The following is a 19,446-nucleotide window of genomic DNA, read 5'->3' on the forward strand; positions in this document are numbered from 1 at the left end:
CTTGTTGTGCGACTGGGACAGGGGCTGCACGTTCGACACCTTGTTGACCATCTGGACGCACGACACGACCCGGTTGGCTTTCTTGATGGGGATGCAGATGTGGGCTTCCTCCAGGTCTTTCGGGCATATCCGGGCGCAGCTCATCCGCTCCCGCCATGATGTGCCCCCCCCTCCCCCGACTCCTCAGTGATGCTCTGCCTGAGGTGCGGGGCTGGGGGCAGCTGCTTCGGCCCCTCCACCAGCTTCGGCAGAGCGGCCTGTTCTTGGCCTCCACGATGCTGGCACTTACACTGAACTTCATCACCGGCATGTTTGAAGGCGCTTGAAGGCGCATAAAAAGTGCCTTTTTTTTTTTTTTTACCAGGGACTGGTCCATGCCCACCAGGCCACGAAGTTCCCGGAAAAGGCACGTTCTAGGTGGGCTCTTTGTAAGCCCTGACAGATTGTTGATGGCTGGCGCTATTGATGTCTGTCCTCGCGGGATCAGTAGAAGAACAGTGCCTGACATGTATAAAGACTTTATTTATTTATTTGACAGATCACAAGTAGGCAGAGAGAGAGGAGGAAGCAGGCTCCCCGCTGAGCAGAGAGCCGGACGAAGGGCTCGATCCCAGGCCCCTGAGATCATGACCTGAGCCGAAGGCAGAGGTTTAACCCACTGAGCCATCCAGGCACCTGGGTTCACTCTTGGACATCTGCGTATCCATTGCACTTGGGCGTCAGTGCAAGTCTGTATACGGTTCTCAAGTGCAGGCTTTTTTGTGGTGTGGTTTTGTGGCTTCGCAGGATGTGATTGTCCTGCGTGGAAATCAGCATACTGTCAGTGTCCAGGACCAAGGAATATACTCAGCTGGTTATTTCTCATTCAGATCCTTGTCTTGAACTGCAAATTATTTTTTTTTCATTAGTTCAAGATCCAGAGAGCCTTTGGGAATACAGACTCTAAAGGCCCACCTTTCCTATGACGTTCAGCAGCCTTTGGAAAGCTCTGAACCGGCCCTGTGCGCTGTGGGATCTCCAGACACTGTAAGTCCTCTTTCCCCACAGTGTGTGGATTCTGGAATACGGGCCATGCCACCCACTGCCTTTGTATTTGGCAGGGAATCCGCGGCTTCCTTGAAAGGGAAGAGATAGAGCCAGGGAGCAACCCAAAGAGAGGCAGGATAGCTCAGTTATTAGGAGAATAGATTTTGCAGTCATTGGTTAATCTTTTTCCCCCCCTCTCTGATCTTAAGTTTTATTGGTTTTTATCTCCAGCTGATTCTTTTGCCGTCTTCAATCTGCTGTTAAGTCCTTCTAGTGAGTTTTTCACCTGTTGTCCTTATGCCTTGTAGTCCATAATCCTTGTTAGAGAAGATTGGTGGAAGGCCTGGGATGTTTCCCAGGTGCCTTTACCTGGGAAAGGCTCAGTTTCTTTTTTTAAATTTCTTTTTTCACTAAGAGGTAATTGACACATAACATTACATTAGTTTCAGGTGTACAACATTACAAAATGATTACAGTAGGTCTGATGATTATCTGTCACCATTCATACACCAGAAGTTTTTTGTTTTGTGATGAGTGCTTTTAAGATATACTTTCTTAACAACTTTCAAGTATAGAATACGTTGTTACTATTATCTATAATACAGTGTTATTAGCTCTAGTCACCATGCTGTACATTACATCCCCATGACATTTATTTTATAACTGGAAAATTTGATAACAGGACCTTTTGACCCCACATCACCCATTTCACCTACCCCTTACCCCACCCCTCTGGTAATCACCATTCTGTCCTCTGTATCTATGAGCTTTTTTTTTCTTAATTCCATATATAAGTGAGATCATCTAGTATTTGTCTTTTTCTGACTTATTTCACTTAGCATAATGCCCTTAAGATCCATCCACGTTGTGTAAGTAGCAAGAGTCCATTCTTTTTCATGGCTGAATAATAGTCCATTGTGTATATGTGTCTATACAACAATTTCTTTTTTTTTTTTTAAAGATTTTATTTATTTGACAGAGAGATCACAAGCAGGCAGAGAGGCAGGCAGAGAGAGAGGAGGAAGCAGGCTCCCTGATGAGCAGAGAGCCCGATGCGGGGCTCGATCCCAGGACTCTGAGATCATGACCTGAGCTGAAGGCAGCGGCTTAACCCACTGAGCCACCCAGGCGCCCCTATACAACAATTTCTTGATTTGTTCATTCATCAGTAGACACTTAGGTTGCTTCTGCATCTCGGCTATAGTCAGTAGTGCTACAGTGAACGTGGGGTGCAGATATATCTTTTGTAATTTGTTTTTTTTTTGTTTTCTTGGGATAAGTGCCCAGAAGTAGAATTGCTGGGTCACATGGTAGTTCTATTTTTAATTTTTTGAGGAGCCTGCATACTGTTTTCTGTGCTGGTTGTACCAATTTATACTCCACCAACAGTGCACAGGGCTCCCTTTTATCCACATCCTCTCCAGTACTTGTTATTTCTTGTCTTTGATACTAGCCGTTCTGACATGTGTAAGGCGATATCTCATGATAGTCTTGATCTGCATTTCCCTGATGATTAGTGATACTGGGCATCTTTTCATGTGTCTGTTTGCCATTTGTATGTCTTCTCTGGAAAAATGTCTATTTCGGTACTTTGCCCATTTTTAATTGGTTGGTTTTTTTTGCTATAAAGTTGTATGATTTTTTTGGTGTAGTTTGGATATTAGGTGCTTATCAGATGTATGATTTGTAAAATTTTTCTCCCATTCAGCAGGTTGCCTTTTCATTTTGTTGATGGTTTTCTTTACTATGTGGAAGGTTTTTAGCTTGATCTTGTCTCACTTATTTATTTTTGCTATTATTGTCTTTGCTTTTGGAGTTAGATTTAAAAAAAATGTTGCCAAGACCTATGTCTTCTAGTAGTTTCATGGCTTCAGGGACAGGACTCGACTTTTAAAATGTTTTTTTTTTTTTTTTTTTTTTTTTGAGTATAGTTGACACATAGTGTCCTATTAGTTTCAGGTGTACCACTCAGTGAATTGACAAGTTTATGCTATGCTATGTTCACCAAAGGTATAGCTACCATCTGTCTCATTACACAGCTATTTCACTGGCTCTGTTCTTTATGTTCTGCTTTTTAATCCCATAGGACTCAATTTCTAAACTCTGTATCCTCTGAGGATCTTGCCAGAACTTGACTTTGGGCACTGTTAGGGTAGGTCTGGACTAAGCCTTGCTCTGGATTATGTTCCTTAGTCTCTAGGCATGGCCTGTCTGGTGTCACAGCTGGTGCCCAGCTTTGTTGAAAGATACACAGCTTGGAGTCTGGTTAACAAAAGTCTCCCCAGTGGTGAGGACATTCAGTGGTCTAGGGTAGGAAGAATAGTTAAAGGAACTCTGGGCTTGAAAAAGACCTCAGTAGGGCCTGAGGAGTAGATGACACACAGCAGGGGCTGTCACATGATAGGAGGGATAATGACTTTGTGGCCTTGGGGTTTAATGGTAGCATCCAATTAATTGGTGGTGGGGTGTCTTAAAGGACATGATTCTCAGTTCAGAATAAAAAATTATTTTTTTTAATTGTTAGAGTAGTCTAAAGGTAAAAATGTCTAGGAAGAGAGGGAGTTTATTGTCTTTAAAGGTGACTAAATAAAGATTAAATGATCCTTTTAGGAAATGTTGAAAGGATGATGCCAGTATCGGATGAGGATTGAGTTTAAGAACTTTTGTGGCTCCTCTCAATATGGCATTCTTTGATTCACTGAGTTTTCATTGTTTTAGTGAAAACCCTAGTTGTTTTTTCACTATGGTACAGCGAGGGAGTCCCCCTTTCTGTGTGTAATGGAAAGAGCATTGCTTATGGAAGTATACCTGGGTTTGAACCCCTGATCTGTCATTTTCTAGCACACTTTCAGAGAGAACCAGCGTAAGTCCCAAGCCTCCGTTTCTTGTGCTCGCTTCGGCAGCACATATACCAAGCCTCCGTTTCTTAATTTTTATAATAAGGGTGCTACCGTATTTACCTCCTAAGATCTTTGTGACTATAAAGTACTAGATAGTACCTGACATGCATTCTACTGCAGGAGCACTTGTCAGTAACATTAATGGTATTGTGATTACTATTGTTAGCTTAAAATTTTGATCAGTTGATTCTGTTTCTAAGAATTTCTTTAAAATATATTCATGGCTGCACATAAATTGTTTATTTTGATATATATATATTTATATATGTAATTTTTGTTATAATGGGATGATAAACACTGATAATCAAATTACATATATATATGTATATATATAATGGATAATAAAATTTAGGTTTTATCTTTATTCTTTTTTCTTCTCTAAACTTTCCTCTGTGGATATGTATTATTATAATAATCATAATCAATCATAATAAAACATGTAAGGAAAGAGTCAATTCCTCAAGTGTTTCCTAAAAGGCTGAGGCATCTCCCCTTGGTTTCTGACTCTCTGCAGACTGATAACATGAAATTTGAGCAGCTGAATGTTGACAGGTGACTTGAAATTGTGATGATGACAGTTATAACCCAGTGTCGTGCAACAGCATTTCCACTGAGGCTCAGTTTCCCAGTCCGGATGTCAAGGAATGGAAAATATTATATGATATGTTTTGGACACCAGGGTTGTGTTGGTGGGTAGAGGTTGAGTGGGTGTGAGTGAGGGGTAAGCGATGGTAGTAGGAGGAGGACACACAAGGTTGTAGATATTAGCCAGCTGGTGGTGTAAACTTCTCCAAAGGAAGTTTATAAAGACTAGAAGAAGTTTGTAAGACCTGGAAAACAAGGGAGGAGGAAGGAAGGAATAGGGAAAGAAGGAAGAAGAAAAGAAGGAAGGAAACAAACAAGATGGTGGGGAAGAGGAATGAAGTGCAATGCTTTTGGCAAACACTTGACCATGGGCAACAGTCCTTATTAAAGAACACAACACATAATGACAATTTAGAAAATTAACTTTTATCATCATATGGAGTCTCTAGAAAGTTCTTTTCCAGTGATTCTGAGTCCTGGCTAAATGAAGAGTATTATCTCAAAAGCTCCTTCATTTTTGTTTACTGGCAGTATTGCTGTTGCTTCTAAGTTACTGAAACCCAAGTCATCGAGGTCCAGCAACCTGAGTTCACCACACGTATGGGTTCCACAAAGTGGGAGGAAAACTTTTAAATGTCACTGACACAGTTTCTGAACAGAGTGCTGGGCAAAAACTGGTTAACCCAACGGGGCGCAGCTTTTCACCCTGAGGTGAAATGATTGATTGGCAACCAAGGACAGGAACACTCCTCCAGCAGATTATTGTAAATTGTTAATAGAAGCTCGCTGTTCACTGGGAAAGTGGGGGCAGTTTACGGGATATTTATTCTTTTTTTTTTTTTTTAAGATTTTATTTATTTATTTGACAGAGAAATCACAAGTAGAGAGGCAGGCAGGGAGAGAGGGGGAAGCAGGCTCCCTGCCGAGCAGAGAGCCTGATGCAGGGCTTGATCCCAGGACCCTGGGATCATGACCTGAGCCGAAGGCAGAGGCTCAACCCACTGAGCCACCAGGTGCCCCTACGGGATATTTATTCTTGAAGGAGGGGGAATCTAGCGGTGATTAGCGATCTAGGTAATTCGGGATTCAAGGACCACCCACCTAATGAAGAATAAGTGTTACAGGATTGCAGGGTTCTTGTCTCATGGAGTTGAAGATGAATCTCATGGACACAAAAGGGTGAAGTGAAGAGAAAGTTTATTAAGTGAAGGGGAGAACAGAAAGAAAAGAGGAAGCTCTCTAGAGTGAGAGGGTCCGGAATGGGTTGCCACTGTGGGCTTTTACTGGAGGTCTTTCATTGAGAACTGACTGGGAAGCCTGTGGCCTTGGGATTCCGATGTCATCTTGGTTTGACCAAGGACTATTGATAACATCCTTAATGGCTTACTTCTTTGAGGTCTGGTCATCTTCTGTGATTACAGCATAGCTGCCAAAAAAATATACTCCCTAACATCCAGGGATAGGTGGTCTGGTTTGGTCCCTTGTCTCTGGTTTTGTACACCTCAGCATTTCTACACACTTGGGATTTCTGTGAGCCTGGTCAGGTAGCCCCGTGCATAAGCCTAGTCAGGGGAGTTGGCGGCCTCCTGTCTTTCCCTGCTATACTTAACCCTTTCCTGACACATAAAGGGGGGCCCATTTCTACTACTGGAGATCTGTTTACCGTTCAGTACCTCCCTTTTCATTGAAATTTAAGCCTATGAAGAAAGGGCTGATTATCCAGGAAATTTGTTTTTCTGGAGGTAGATTTTCAAATGGGGAGGATCAGGGTGTAACCTAAGAAGGGTTCTAGGGGACATTTCAAAGCCCCTTTTGGATCCATAAATCTAAGAGTTCGTTTCCTTTCAACCATCAAAATGGATTTCTAATACAGCCAGAGTATTAGAATTCAGAAATGTTAAAATATGGTCAGGTCTGAGCTTTATGGAAACTGCTTTTGGAAAACATGCTATTCTAAGCCCATTAGTAATTAGAAGTAATTACTAAACAGCTTCTGTCATAGGTGAGGGTTCTATATTGCCTTAGAAGTCACATAATAAATGGCTCATGGTAAACCTAGGTTGGTTTGCTCACCTAGGAATGAGGGGTAATATAAGTCAATAACATGAAAATAGAAGACATAAAAGGAAAATTAAAATTTCAAGTAACATCTCCAAATGTCATTGAAACTAATGGAGTTGCAAGAGGTGAATAAAAACTCAATCTGTTTGGTGTTTAGTGTTTCTTGTGTGCTCATTAAGCATTTTTTTCTTTTTTCCTTTTTTTTTAAAAAAAGATTTTTATTTATTTATTTGACAGAGAGAGATCACAAGTAGGCAGAGAGGCAGGCAGAGAGAGAGGGGGGAGCAGCTGAGCAGAGAACCTGATGCGGGGCTTGATCCCAGGACCCTGAGATCATGACCTGAGCCAAAAGCAGAGGCTTAACCCACTGAGCCATCCAGGCGCCCCTAAGCATTTTTTCTTAGGGTTGCTCTTCAGAATGCTAATGCCAGGAATTTAATGCAATGAGATCTGAGGGCAAGGAGAGGCTTGCTTCCTCCCAGGAAGTCTGGCATTCTCAGAACACAGCCGCCACTTCTTTTCAGAGGACCCAAGTTGTCTGTATCTAAGTTTTGCTGTTTATTTTCTTGGTGAGGTTTATACAGTTCCCTTTTAAGAAAGAAAACATGGAAAGTACAGAATCAGTGAGTCCAGGGAAGGTCTGGTTTTACTACTCGAGGTGCTTTTCATTGGGGCAGAAATATTAATTAGGCGGTAGTGACACCACCTGGTCTTCCTGGGAATCTTCACTCAATCAACTCATTAGAAAAACGGACCCATTTTTATTACACGTGCTTAAACTGTGTCAGGCACAGTAAACAAAGCATAAGAAATGGAAGGGCCCTGATCTCACGGGGTGTATTATCTAAGGAATATAAAAAACATAAATAAATATATATATATCTTACCTCCACTGCCTCGCCCTCCAGAAATTCTGATTCAGGAGGTTAGGAGTGGGAGTGGTGTCTTGGCATCCGTACATATTTTTTTCTGAGAATTCCAATTATTACTTGGGTGTGGGGAGTGAATCAGGGCAGGACTGCTGCTAACATACCTAGAGAAATACTTGAGAAATGAGAGAATCAAAGGACCGGAAGAATTCAGACCAAGGGAGAGCAAGGTTAGGTGGGGTCATCAGAGAGACTTCCATAAGGAAGGATAATTGCAGGTGTATGTAGAAGAGCAGAGAGGTTAAAAGATAACAACAGTAATAAGGTAATAAAAGCAAGGAGATATTCCAGGAGAGAGGGAAGGCATTTTATCCCCTACATATGCTGTTTAATACTCTAATCCTATAATTTCAGTGTGTATTCTGGATTCTTAGGGAACAAATGAAATGTTCTCTAACCTGTGCTTTCAATACCTACTATGATCTTATTTCCCCTGATTTTACCTAGTGTGTCAGAGTATGGTCACAAAAACAGAAACCAGTTCTGTTTCAAATAAAAGTTTCAAAAAGAGGGAATTTAAAATAAACCTTGGTCTTATGGGTGTTTGAAGGGATGGAAGAGAGCTAAAGAGAAAAAGGAAGGGGGCTCGAGAAGCAAAAAGGAGAAAGAATAATATCTAGAGATAAGTGTGTATCTGTAGGAAGCAGCTATCAATTCTAGGGAAAGGGGGAATAAAAGGAAACAAGGGGTGTTATAAAACCCAAGAGCAGGTTTCTAGGGGTTCCTTCTAACCACTGCTAGGACTGTGGAGAATGGTCTCTGACCAGTTCAGGGACCATCGGAGAAGGGCAGCTACAGCAGAAGCTTTGATCATTGACAGTCTGCAGCTCTTTCCAGAAATGGGAGCAGAAGAAAAAGATTATGAGGAAGAAAGAATTTTCTTTCTCTTGCCAGAATTGAACAGAAAACTAGCAATCAGGGGAATCTGTAGTTTGTAGGGACCAATCCTGGCAGCACAGAATCGAGGGAAGAAGGTGGGGGTGCAGCTGAGAGGCGACAGGGAACGGCCACACCAGGTTAGATGAATCAGGAAGACAGCTAAACTTGTCTTAGAGGTTCACGCACGACTGCCAGCAGGTACTAGTGCGAGAATATGCCCCAGTCTTGTGACAGTCCCATGGCAGCTCAGTCCAAATGGAGAAGGAAGCTTGTGACTTTGGTGAATACTATATGAACTTGCAACTCTTGCCTTGGCATTTCTTGTGTTAACCGGATCCACCCATCCACCCATCCATCTGTCCATCTGCCCATTCATCCATCTGGTTAGCGCCTATTATATGGTAGACACTGTGGTAGGCACTGGGGGTCCAAAAATAGAGCCATACTGCCCTCCTGAACTAGTTTCCAAGCCTGACAGGAAGTTAATGAATTTGATAGTCACAAAAGTACTGTAACTAATAATCATATCATTTATTCTTTATGTTTTTCAAAGTACTTTCTCATCTCCTAAAATTCTCATAAGATTAAAAAATTTCATGTTGAACATATTTTTATTTATTTCCTACCTACAAACTTTCTAGGAACATTGTATATCCTTTTATTATAAGGACACTGACATTTTTACTATTAAGCTCCTTTTTGATGTTGGTTTTCTTCTCTGACCAGTGACTATCCTGAATCTCTCCCGTATTTATAGGACTCTGCAGTGCTACTATTCCAAATCCTGTGGCAGTTTCTCTCTTCCCTTGTTTTTCTTCCAGTTTGTATGGCCTCTTTCACTCTTGGGTTTTGTCTATTTTCTTCCATCATCTTCACCAATTGGCTCTTGTCAATCAAGCTGAGAGATATTTTGAGAGATCAGACATTGCTGTGAATCCCTTTCTACTGCCCTACTCTTGGGAAGGTCTTACCTTTCCTGGCTCAGAACTTTATATTGAATCAAGTCTACTTTATGCTTTCTACTGGTTTCATTTTACTTCATTTTCTTTAAAAAATCTTAACTATATGTTTGTATTTGATTGATAATGACCAATGTTTCTCAAAGTGCTTTATTTTTTTTATTTTTTAAAGATTTTATTTATTTATTTGACAGAGAGAAATCACAAGTAAGCAGAGAGGCAGGCAGAGAGAGAGGAGGAAGCAGGCTCCCCGCTGAGCAGAAAGCCCGATGCGGGGCTCGAACCCAGGACCTGGGATCATGACCCGAGCCGAAGGCAGCGGCTTAACCCACTGAGCCACTCAGGAGCCCCCTCAAAGTGCTTTAAATGGACCACCTGGTTCTGAATCGCCTAGCGATTACTAAATATGCAGACTTTTGGGGCAGCTCCAGTCCTACGGATTTGTAGTCTCTGGTGTGTGGCCCAGAAATACTCATGTTTAACCAGTTCCCTGGATGACTCTGTCACGTTAAGGAGAGATGCACAGGGAGTGCCTGGGTGGCTCAGTGAGTTAAGTGTCTGCCTTCAGCTCAGGTGATGATCCGGGGTGCTGGGATGGAGCCCTGAACTTGGCTCCCTGGTCAGCAGGTATCTGCTTGTCCCTCTCCCTCTGTCCTCCCACCATCCCCCCACCCCTACTCGTGCCCTCGCTCTCTCTCTCTGTCAAATAAATAAATAAAATCTTTAAAAAAAAGAAGCACTGATAGAGGCATTGCCTTCGGCTCTGACATTTTTCTTCTCACCTCCTTTGCTGCTTTTGAAAATACTGTTATCTGAATACTGTCTTATCGGACTTCAGAGATGGGCAGTAGTGATTTGAAGTTTGCCTCCTTACTCCTGTAATCATTTTGCTTTGAACTAGTTATACTCTTTTTTCTGTTAGTAGCATACAGCCAAAATGCTTTCTAGATTTGCAACCTTGTCTCAAAATACTCCTGTATTTGCATATATTGATGTCAGGATATGGATGGTGAAAGTGGGGTTCAGAAAGAGGGACATGTTCAAGGTCACACAGCTAGTTAGTTCTAGGGCTGAGATTGGAACCCAGGCCTCTTGGGATCCTTTTACTGTATATATCCTCTCAAGTCACATCTCTCTTTCTTTTTTTTTAAATTGGCATTAGTGATACAAGGCCTACACACACACACACACACACACACTTGCTTTCACCCTTTGCAATGTACTGTGACATATATTGAATATTGTCCCTTTTATCATGCCTACCTTCTGCAAAAGTAAGGTGACATCTTTTCTCTAAGTGCAAAAAGATCCTTGAAAATGCCTCTCTCATCACCAAGGCCACTGTGAATTAACACAGTTCATTCCCGGAGTGGTGCTGATTACAAATGGGGAGGGATGGCACACACTGATGTGAAACAGTTATGATAATTTCAAGGTCCACTGAAATAGCAGAAAACAAGTCAGCTGCCACCATCCAGTAGAAATGAAGCAACCCAAGGTTTAGCTCCCAGAACCTGAAATCTCATCAACTCAGAACAGCTTATAAGCATTTACATGTTTATTCTCCCATCTCTAGATAATTTGCACTAAAAGAAGGGACGGATGTTGTCAGTCTTCCAAAATGCCTGATAATTCCAAAGTCATTTAGATTTGGCTTTGCAACGTGTTTTTATGTTTAGTTTTTGAATTTGGGTTTAATGTATTCTGAGAAATTACAACATTTTAAATAACGAGAACACAGCAGTGAAAACTAGGAAACAATTTCTGGCTTTCTTATCCTGCCTCTTGATTTAATGCTTCGTCCTCTTTCTGGTCCGTGCTAGGCGTGGCAGGTGATCTGTCATTGCACCAACTAAAATGGAATCTCCGTTTTTGTTTCTGATTCTCTTTCACATATATAATTATTGTATTTATTACATAGGATTGATGTGGGGTTGCCAGATAAAATACAGGATGCCCAGGTGAATTTTAATTTCAGGTAGACAACATAAATTTTTAGTATAAGTATGTTTCCAATGTTTCAGATAAATAATGAATAATTTTAGCATAAGTGTGTTCCATATAGTTCAGATAAACATTGAATAATTGCATTTCAGACATGTTTATACTGAAAATGATTCAGTGTAGATCTGAAACTCTAACTGAATCGGTGCCGCGTACTTTTATTTCCAGCCCTGACAGCTGTTGGGATTAGGGCCTCATGAGACAATATGTGTACAGTATCACGCACGTGGTCAGTGTTCAGTAGAGATGCATTACAATGATGTTCGTAACTGACTTCCTGCAGGCCCCAACTAATAATAATAATTAGCATTGGCCTTACTTTACTATTTCCAAAGCTGCCTTGTATTCATGACTGTTCTGATCCTCTCAGTGACTCTCTGGTATGTCCTTCACCAGATGAGGAAATTAAGCCTCATAAACAGTAGGTTTTACTGACTGTAGAATAGTCCACAGTACGCCATTAACTCTTTTGCTTCGTAGACATGTAGTTTTGAATACTGGTGTCATTTCTGGTCGTTGCTGCTGTAAATATTATTGAAATGACTATCTGAGAGTGTAACTTCTTTTTTTTTGGGGGGGGCAACTGTGTTATGAGCTTTATAGGTCAGAGACCAAAATTGTTGTGTTCTCCATCTTGCAATAAAAAATACTGCTCTGTACATATTTCCTCAATGAATGCAACTTCCAGATTATTGCTAGATTCTTCCAATGATGAAAATAGCAATAATATTAATACCATCTTATGGTATACCTGCCATATTCTAGGTGGCTTAAATTTGCTCAAATTTAAAATTTGCTTTAGAAAAAAATTTGCTTTAATCTTCCTACAACTTGGGGAAATAGGTCACAGTATTACCCCACATTATGGGTGAGGCACTGGGGCACAAAGAAGTCAGGCGTTTTCTTGCCCACTTGTTTGGCTAGTAAGCAGTGAAGCTGGGAGACAGTGTCAGGTGACCTGTCGCAGAGCCTGCATTCTTGTCCATGGCACTCTGCAGCCTCCAGCTGTGGAATCAGTGACACCAAGAGCACGCACATGTGCATGTGATGCACGTTGCCAAAGTGCTTTCCAGAAAGATTGCACCAGGAACTCATGAATTTCTCAACACTGCTTTTTTTTTTTTAAAGATATTGTTTATTTATTTGACAGACAGAGATCACAAGTAGGCAGAGAGGCAGGCGGGTTGGGGGGAAGCAGGCTCCCCGCTGAGCAGAAAGCCCGATGTGGGGCTCAATCCCAGGATCCTGAGATCATGACCTGAGCTGAAGGCAGAGGCTCAACCCACCGAACCACCCAGGTGCCCCTCAACTCTGCTTTTTCAGCATTGACTCTTCTCATTAAAACTTTTTCTTCATATCCGATAGGCATGAAATAGTATCTAACAGCTTTTAAATTGTATTTATTTGATTAAAAAGGTTGAGCTTTTTAAAAATATGGTTTAAGAAATTCTATTTCTTCTTTTATAAGGTATGTATTTATATCCACACCCTTTAGCATATTAGTGTTGAACCAGTTGCACGCGTTCTGTTGTCGTTTGCTGCAAAGAACAAATTAAACTGGCTTGTCTTTTAGTTTTGTGTTTGGATCTTTGGCTTATGAAGTTTAACTGTAGAGAGAGAGGTGTGTCAGTCTTGTTTTTTGTGACTTCTTCTGCCCAGCATTTTTATAATCTTTTTTTTTTAAGATGTTATTTATTCATTTAACAGAGAGGGAGAGTACAAGCAGGGAGAGCATCAGGCAGAGTGGTAGGAGGGAGAAGCAGGCTCTCTGTTGAGCCAGGAGCCAGATGTGGGACTCTATCCCAGGGTCCTGGGATCACGACCTGAGCCGAAGGCAGCCGCTTAATGAACTGAGCCACCCAGGCATCCCTGTCCAGCATTTTAAACTGGACATTGTAAGCCATTGCTTTTTCAAAGGCTTTATTTAGGAAGAACTGTCTTCAGCTTCTGAAAGTTCTCCTCAGATTCTCCTAACAGTCAAGATGCTTGACCCCTAAAAGATGGTCAGTTTTTCTTTCTGAATCTTTCTCAGCAGACCCCTTTCCGTCCTGACTTCTCCCTAAGAGGACCCTTTGCCCTTTCTTCCAGTAGGGGCTTGCTCTCTCGTAGGATCAGGTCTGAGAATACTTAAGGAACAGGAGTAAATGATTTCTTCGAAAAAAAAAAAAATCTAGATTGCTAATCCAGCTGAATGACAGTAATAAGGCTTTATGTTATGTCTGGTGTTTTAGCAGACTTCAGCACTTTTCCCATATATGACCTCAGCATCTCTGTGAGTTCCACTGTTCAGGTACTCTCTCCCTTTTCCAGATGAAGGATCAGGGACTAAGGAGTTAAGTGACCCAAGGTCACCGAAACTCATGTAGCTTGGATGGCAACCTGGTTATTATGACACCAGCTCTTGTGATTTTTTCACTACTCCGGAGTTGTTTTGTTCGTTGTTTATAAATAACTTACTGTTGAAACAAGCAAGCTAAATACAGTGTCATTTTCCTTGCACGTATTGTTTAGAAGGTTCCGAAATGTTCCACTCATATCAGAATGTTATCAGTTGGGGACCAGAAGCTCTCTGAGCATTTGCTTTATGTGCACATGTTTTTTAAAAAGCTAATAAACAATGATGTTTATTTTCTATTGCTGTAGAAGCAAACCTTTTCTTAAAGAGGGGCCTGCAGTTGTGCTTAGTTGGTATTTCTCATACCCTCACATACTAGAAAGCTAAGTGTCTTCCGATTATCTTTTGTATCAGCCACAAGATGGTACCCTTGCACAGCCTAGAGAGAGCATGGGTCAGATATGGGAGAATTCAAAGGATCCAATAGAAAGGAGATTCATTTTAGGTTAAATTGTAGCATGAGCACATAAGTCTTGCTTTTATGTTCGGTGTTCTAAAATAGACCAAAGTTATGTTCCTTTATTAAAAGTGAAAAGGAGATTTGTATATCTTGTAATACCTCTTTTCTTTATACCCATGCTCTTGCCCTTAAAAAAAAGCCAAGGTTCTTTTTGTCCTACAAAAATATTTGGACCTCCTTCATTTCTACTGAAGGAGAAATGTGGGAATCGAGTAGGCTTGATTGAAACCCCCCTTCCCTTCAAACCTGGGAGCATTCCTTCTCCTTTGGAGAGTGCCGACTATAGAGGTCAGAAGGGACTTGCAATTCAGTTTTGCAAGATGGTAAATGACTAAGAATAGTGTTTCATGTCAGGAGAAGATGGGATTTGCCTCGAAGACCAAGCAGAGAGAGCAATCAGAGCACTATTTACAATAATGAAAAGTTAGAGCAAAGCAGATGTCCAGCAGTGGGGAGTGGGATGGAACAACCATCTAAAGGCATTCAGTTGCACGTGATAAACAGCCAGTAGCAGAGGAATGTTCCAGCACATGGAAGAATGTTCAAGATGGATTCAGTTAAAAAATGGATCTCAAAAGAGTATATTCAGTTGTGTATACATGTGTGTGTGTGTGTGTGTGTCAAGAAGGATGCACAATAAGTAACAGTGGTTCCCTCTGAAAAGTGTAGCTAATTTACTTTTTTGACCTTGAGCGTTCTCTGCATTTTCTATAATAAGCCTGCTTTGTGTATGCGATCACTCACCTAGGAGATGGGAAAGCTCTATTGCCAACAAAGGTCTCATTTCTATCCTCACGTGGGGTAGATGTGATGCCTGGATTGATGGCCTCATCAGAATGAAGGAGGGGGGTCATTCCCCGAGGAAAGAATGCCTGTGTCAGCTTGGCCTGAATAGGCCTAGCTGTCTTGAGGGCCTCAGGCTGGGTCGGTGTGAGGTGTTTATTTAAGGCACTGGTCAGTAATTGGTTGGGAGGCCTGTCTGTGCTGGCCCCAGTATTGTTTTTTTTTTAATATGCTAGGACGTAGAAGTTTCAAGATAGCCAAAGTTGACCACCAGCACCTTCCATCTTTTTCCTTTGAAGGGGTGACTGGAGTAGAAAGTGGGCCATAGAGGGTTTTGCCCATAATAGCTATTGCCTCAAAGGAGGGGAGCTGTTCTCTTTTTGTAACCACTCTTGGAGCAGAACTATTTGGCAGTTGCAACGGCTAATCAGAAAGCAGCATCACTGAAGCGGTTGCAATGGGCAGGTCCTTCTCTGGACAAGAGTAGAAAATTAAATAACAGAGGTATGTATTTGGGCCGAGATTTCTTACATTACCTGAAAGCATCCCCACCACCTGTTCATTTATTGCAAGATGTGAAACGTGTCTGACAGAAAGGTGTACATGTGTGGTGTAAATTGTTTATAGTCACAGTTTGGAAATCCATGTTTTGCCCCAGATAAAGAAAAATTGTTAATTTCACACTGAGTGTTAAGAGGTTTTTTATAGACCCCAGAAAGAGAATTTGTCCAGGTCTTGTGTGTAACACTTACGTGGTTCAAATTGATTCTTCTTCTGAATGGAGATGGGCCTCAGAAACAGCTTCAACAGTTTGTCATCCTAGACTAGTGGTTCCCAAAGGCTAGTTTGCAGATCAGCTCTATTGGAATCACATGGGAGAGCTTTAACTAACCCTTGTCCCTCTAGGCCACTTCCAAATTCTGGTTCAGTAAGTCTTCAGTGGGCCCACAGAACCCTAATCTCCCAGGGGACTCTGAAGTTGGGATTACCCAGACCTACAGGGCGAGGGAGCCTCTAACTGCTCCTTTTCCCCATTTAATGCAGCAGATAGTGACGTCTGAGGATGGTGTTTTGCCTTCCCCACATCCCATCATGGTGCCAGCCTAGTCCAGTTTCATGAAACTAAGCAGCTTTTCAAAACTTGTAAATCACAGGGCTCCATGTTTTCATACATTTGGAATTTAGGGGACACAGAAACCACTTTCCTAGGGGTGGTGTCTGGTTCTCAGATGTGGCATTTAATAATCCAACTTGTATTTTTCTTGATGACACTTTTTTTTGCCTTCTGCAAGCATTTATGCAGTGCTACTAGGATGAGTCTGTGCGTGAAGTACTGAGGTGGATAGAAAGAGCCGCCGTCATCCCTGGCCCTGAGAATTCACTGTCCATCAGAGCCTGGGGAAGGACAGTGAAGTCATCTACTACGTGGAGTGACATCTGCCCTGGTGTCAGGGGTGAGAAGAGTATGGGTGGAATGAGAACACAACTCCGTCAGGCGTTAGATGAGCTATCATCATTTTAGCACCTTCCCCAATTCTTGACTCCATTTTTAAGGTTCACTAGGAAAATCATTTATTTTAACAAGTATAGGCCCTCTAAGCAAATACTGCTTGTAAAAAGATTTTCTCCCTTTAGTTATCAGACAGTCTAATTTAACTAAATTAGTTAAAACTAGGAGGCTTTCTCGAAGGAGCTTCCTGAAGTCTAGTAGTTAGTGCGAGTGCTGTGTGATGATGATGATGATGATGATGAAGGTGATTTTTTGGGGGAAGATTACTGTCTGCGTGTGGCCTATTCCATGAATGCCCAGCTGTATTCCATTGAATCCTGACTACAACCTCTGACTCTCTGTCTGAGGCAGCCTGCGACAGCGGGATGTATCCAGTGGCTCTTGCCGTTGGTGATAAACCTGCTGGAAGTCACTGGTAGACTTGTTGCCTCTTTCCTAACTGTAGATGGCTGCACCCAACCCCAGGAAGGTGCTTCTCCCCCCCCACCTCCGCCAGCATGCACTGCCTGGAGTGATGAGGTCTGTAGCTCTTATGTCTCCTGGGCTGGGGTATGTCCCTCTCTCTGGGTAGTGTTGGTTCATTTCTGTTAAGACTGTGTTTCTTGTGTGAAAGGTCCTGGATTAGGGAAGAAGGATCTTGTTCTGAATTCCACCACTGGAAATGATAGTTTAGTCTTCAATCCGGCCAAAACACAACTCACAGTAGGCACTTAGTAAGCCCTCACTTCTCCATTGTAAGTGTCATTTGGGGTTTGGTGGTAATCAGGATAGTAACTGGTTCCTTTTTGCCTGTGAAGGGTCAGCTATGTAATTTGCAGGGCTCAGTGCAAAATAAAAGTACAGGAACCCTTGGTTTAAAAAGCAGGAAAGAAGTGCCATGAAAGTTACTAAAATATAACACATCGTTCTTTCTTCTATAGTTTCTCTGGATTTGGTGTTTTAAATTTAACTTTGCTGTTTAATGCCATTCTAAGCAATGAAAATTAAAAGCTTAAATTATTAGCCTGAATTTTACCATTTATTATTACATTGTATAATGCCAGTTTTAAATGTAAGTATGAGAGTGTTTAACTTGTATGCAGAATCGGTGTTGTTATATACAATTTGTGTTTCATAGCTCGTACATGCGTATCTAGTTTGTGCTTACTAGAATAGTGGAATCACCACATAAAGCTACTGCAGCTCTTCAGTTTCTCTTCTTGATATGTGCACATTCTACCAACATTCTCTCCTGATAAGTAAGGAAGAATTTAAAGGAAAAGGAGCTGAGGGTTGCCCTACTTTTCCCTTTCCTTCTATGACATCATTTTCAGCATAAGTGGTTGGCTAATCCTGGGAAGTAACATGATTAAGAAAGAATACGATAGGTCCTTGGTCATTCGTATTTCTGTCTTCTTTCTATATTCAAAGCAAACTCTGGTTCAAGTGGAAAGAGTGGCCTAAGGTGTCAGTAGATGTAACATGCTCACTTTGTACTCTTTCGAGTCTTCCTGAACTTCCACGCATGTAGATTCTGTACTCACACGGCGTTGCAAATGCTGTATACAGACACAGCAGCAAGGAACAGTGACAGACGTGCATGTTGTGTGTGTCTCCTCCACTCATGCTTATGCTCCATTATTCCATCAGATTTCACTTACATGACTGAAGTTCAAAGATAAAATTATTATGAATCAAAGAAGTAAATGTGAGATCTAAAGCATAAAACTCCTAGAAGAAAACATAGGCAGAAGTCTCTTTGACATTGGCCTTAGAAGCCTATTTATAGATCTATTTCCTTGGGCAAGAGAAACAAAAACTAAGATAAACTATACTTCATTGGGCACCTGAGTGGCTCAGTTGGTTAAGGTGCTGCCTTTGTCTTGGGTCGTGATCCTGGGGTCCTGGGATAGTGCCCCACGTTGGGTTCCCTGCTGGGTGGGGAGACTGCTTCTCTCTCTCCCTTTGCCTTTGCCTGCCGCTCTGCCTACTTGTGTTCTCTCTCTATCAAACAGGTAAATAAAATCTTTAACAACAACAACAACAACAACAACAACAACAACACCTATACTTCACCAAAATAAAAAGCTTTTGCATAGTGAAGGAAACCATCAACAAAATGAAGAGACAAACTACTGAATGAGATAAGATATTTGCAAATGACATAGCCAGTAAGGGATTAATATTAATATCTAAAATATATAAAGAACTTCTATAGCTCAACACCAAAGAAACAATTAAAAAATGGGCAGAAGAGCTGAATAGACATTTTTCAAAGGAGACATACAGATGGCCGACAAACACACGTGAAAAGATGCTCAAGTTCACTAGTCATTAGGGAAATGGAAATCAAAACCAGTGGAGATATCACCTTATACCTGTTAGAATGGCTAGCATCAAAAAGACAAGAAGAAATAAATGTTGACAAGGATTTGGAGAAAAAGGAACCCTTGTGCACTGTTGATGAGAATGTAAATTGGTACAGCTACTGGGGAAAATAGTATGGAGGTTCCTCCAAAAATTAAATATTAAATACTATATAAAAGTTAAATACTATATAATCTAGAAATTCTACTACTGGGTATTTACCCAAAGAAAACGAAAACACTAATTCAGAAAGATACATGCACCCCTATGTTTATTGCCACATTATTTACAATAGCCCAACACGAAAGCAGCTCAAGCGTCTATCAACAGATGAATGAATATGTGCACGTGCGTGCACACACACACACTGGAGTATACTCAAACATAGACAAGAATGACATCCTGCCATTTGCAACAATGTGGATGGACCTAGAGGATATTGTGCTAAGTGAGTAAGTCAGAGAAAGACAAATATCATGTGATTTCACTTTATGTGCAATCTGAAGAGCAAAACAAGCAAAAAAGGCAGAAACAGACCCATAAATACAAAGAATAAACTGGTGTTTGCATAATGGGAGGAGATGAGGAGATGGGCAAAATGCATGAGGT

General features: G+C 41.4%; 1 protein-coding gene across 1 annotated transcript in view; it reads left to right on the forward strand.

Moving 5' to 3' along the window:
- Window positions 1-863: 863 nt before the first annotated feature.
- The window catches only part of GLIS3 (GLIS family zinc finger 3), a 544,101-nt gene continuing 525,518 nt past the window's right edge, over window positions 864-19,446 (forward strand). Inside the window, exon 1 of the mRNA XM_047700417.1 lies at window positions 864-1,026. The gene's annotated coding sequence lies outside the window, so the exon portion shown is untranslated. The remainder of the gene's footprint in view (window positions 1,027-19,446) is intronic.

The sequence above is a fragment of the Lutra lutra genome, chromosome 13 (genome assembly GCF_902655055.1).
Source record: "Lutra lutra chromosome 13, mLutLut1.2, whole genome shotgun sequence".
NCBI lineage: Eukaryota > Metazoa > Chordata > Mammalia > Carnivora > Mustelidae > Lutra > Lutra lutra.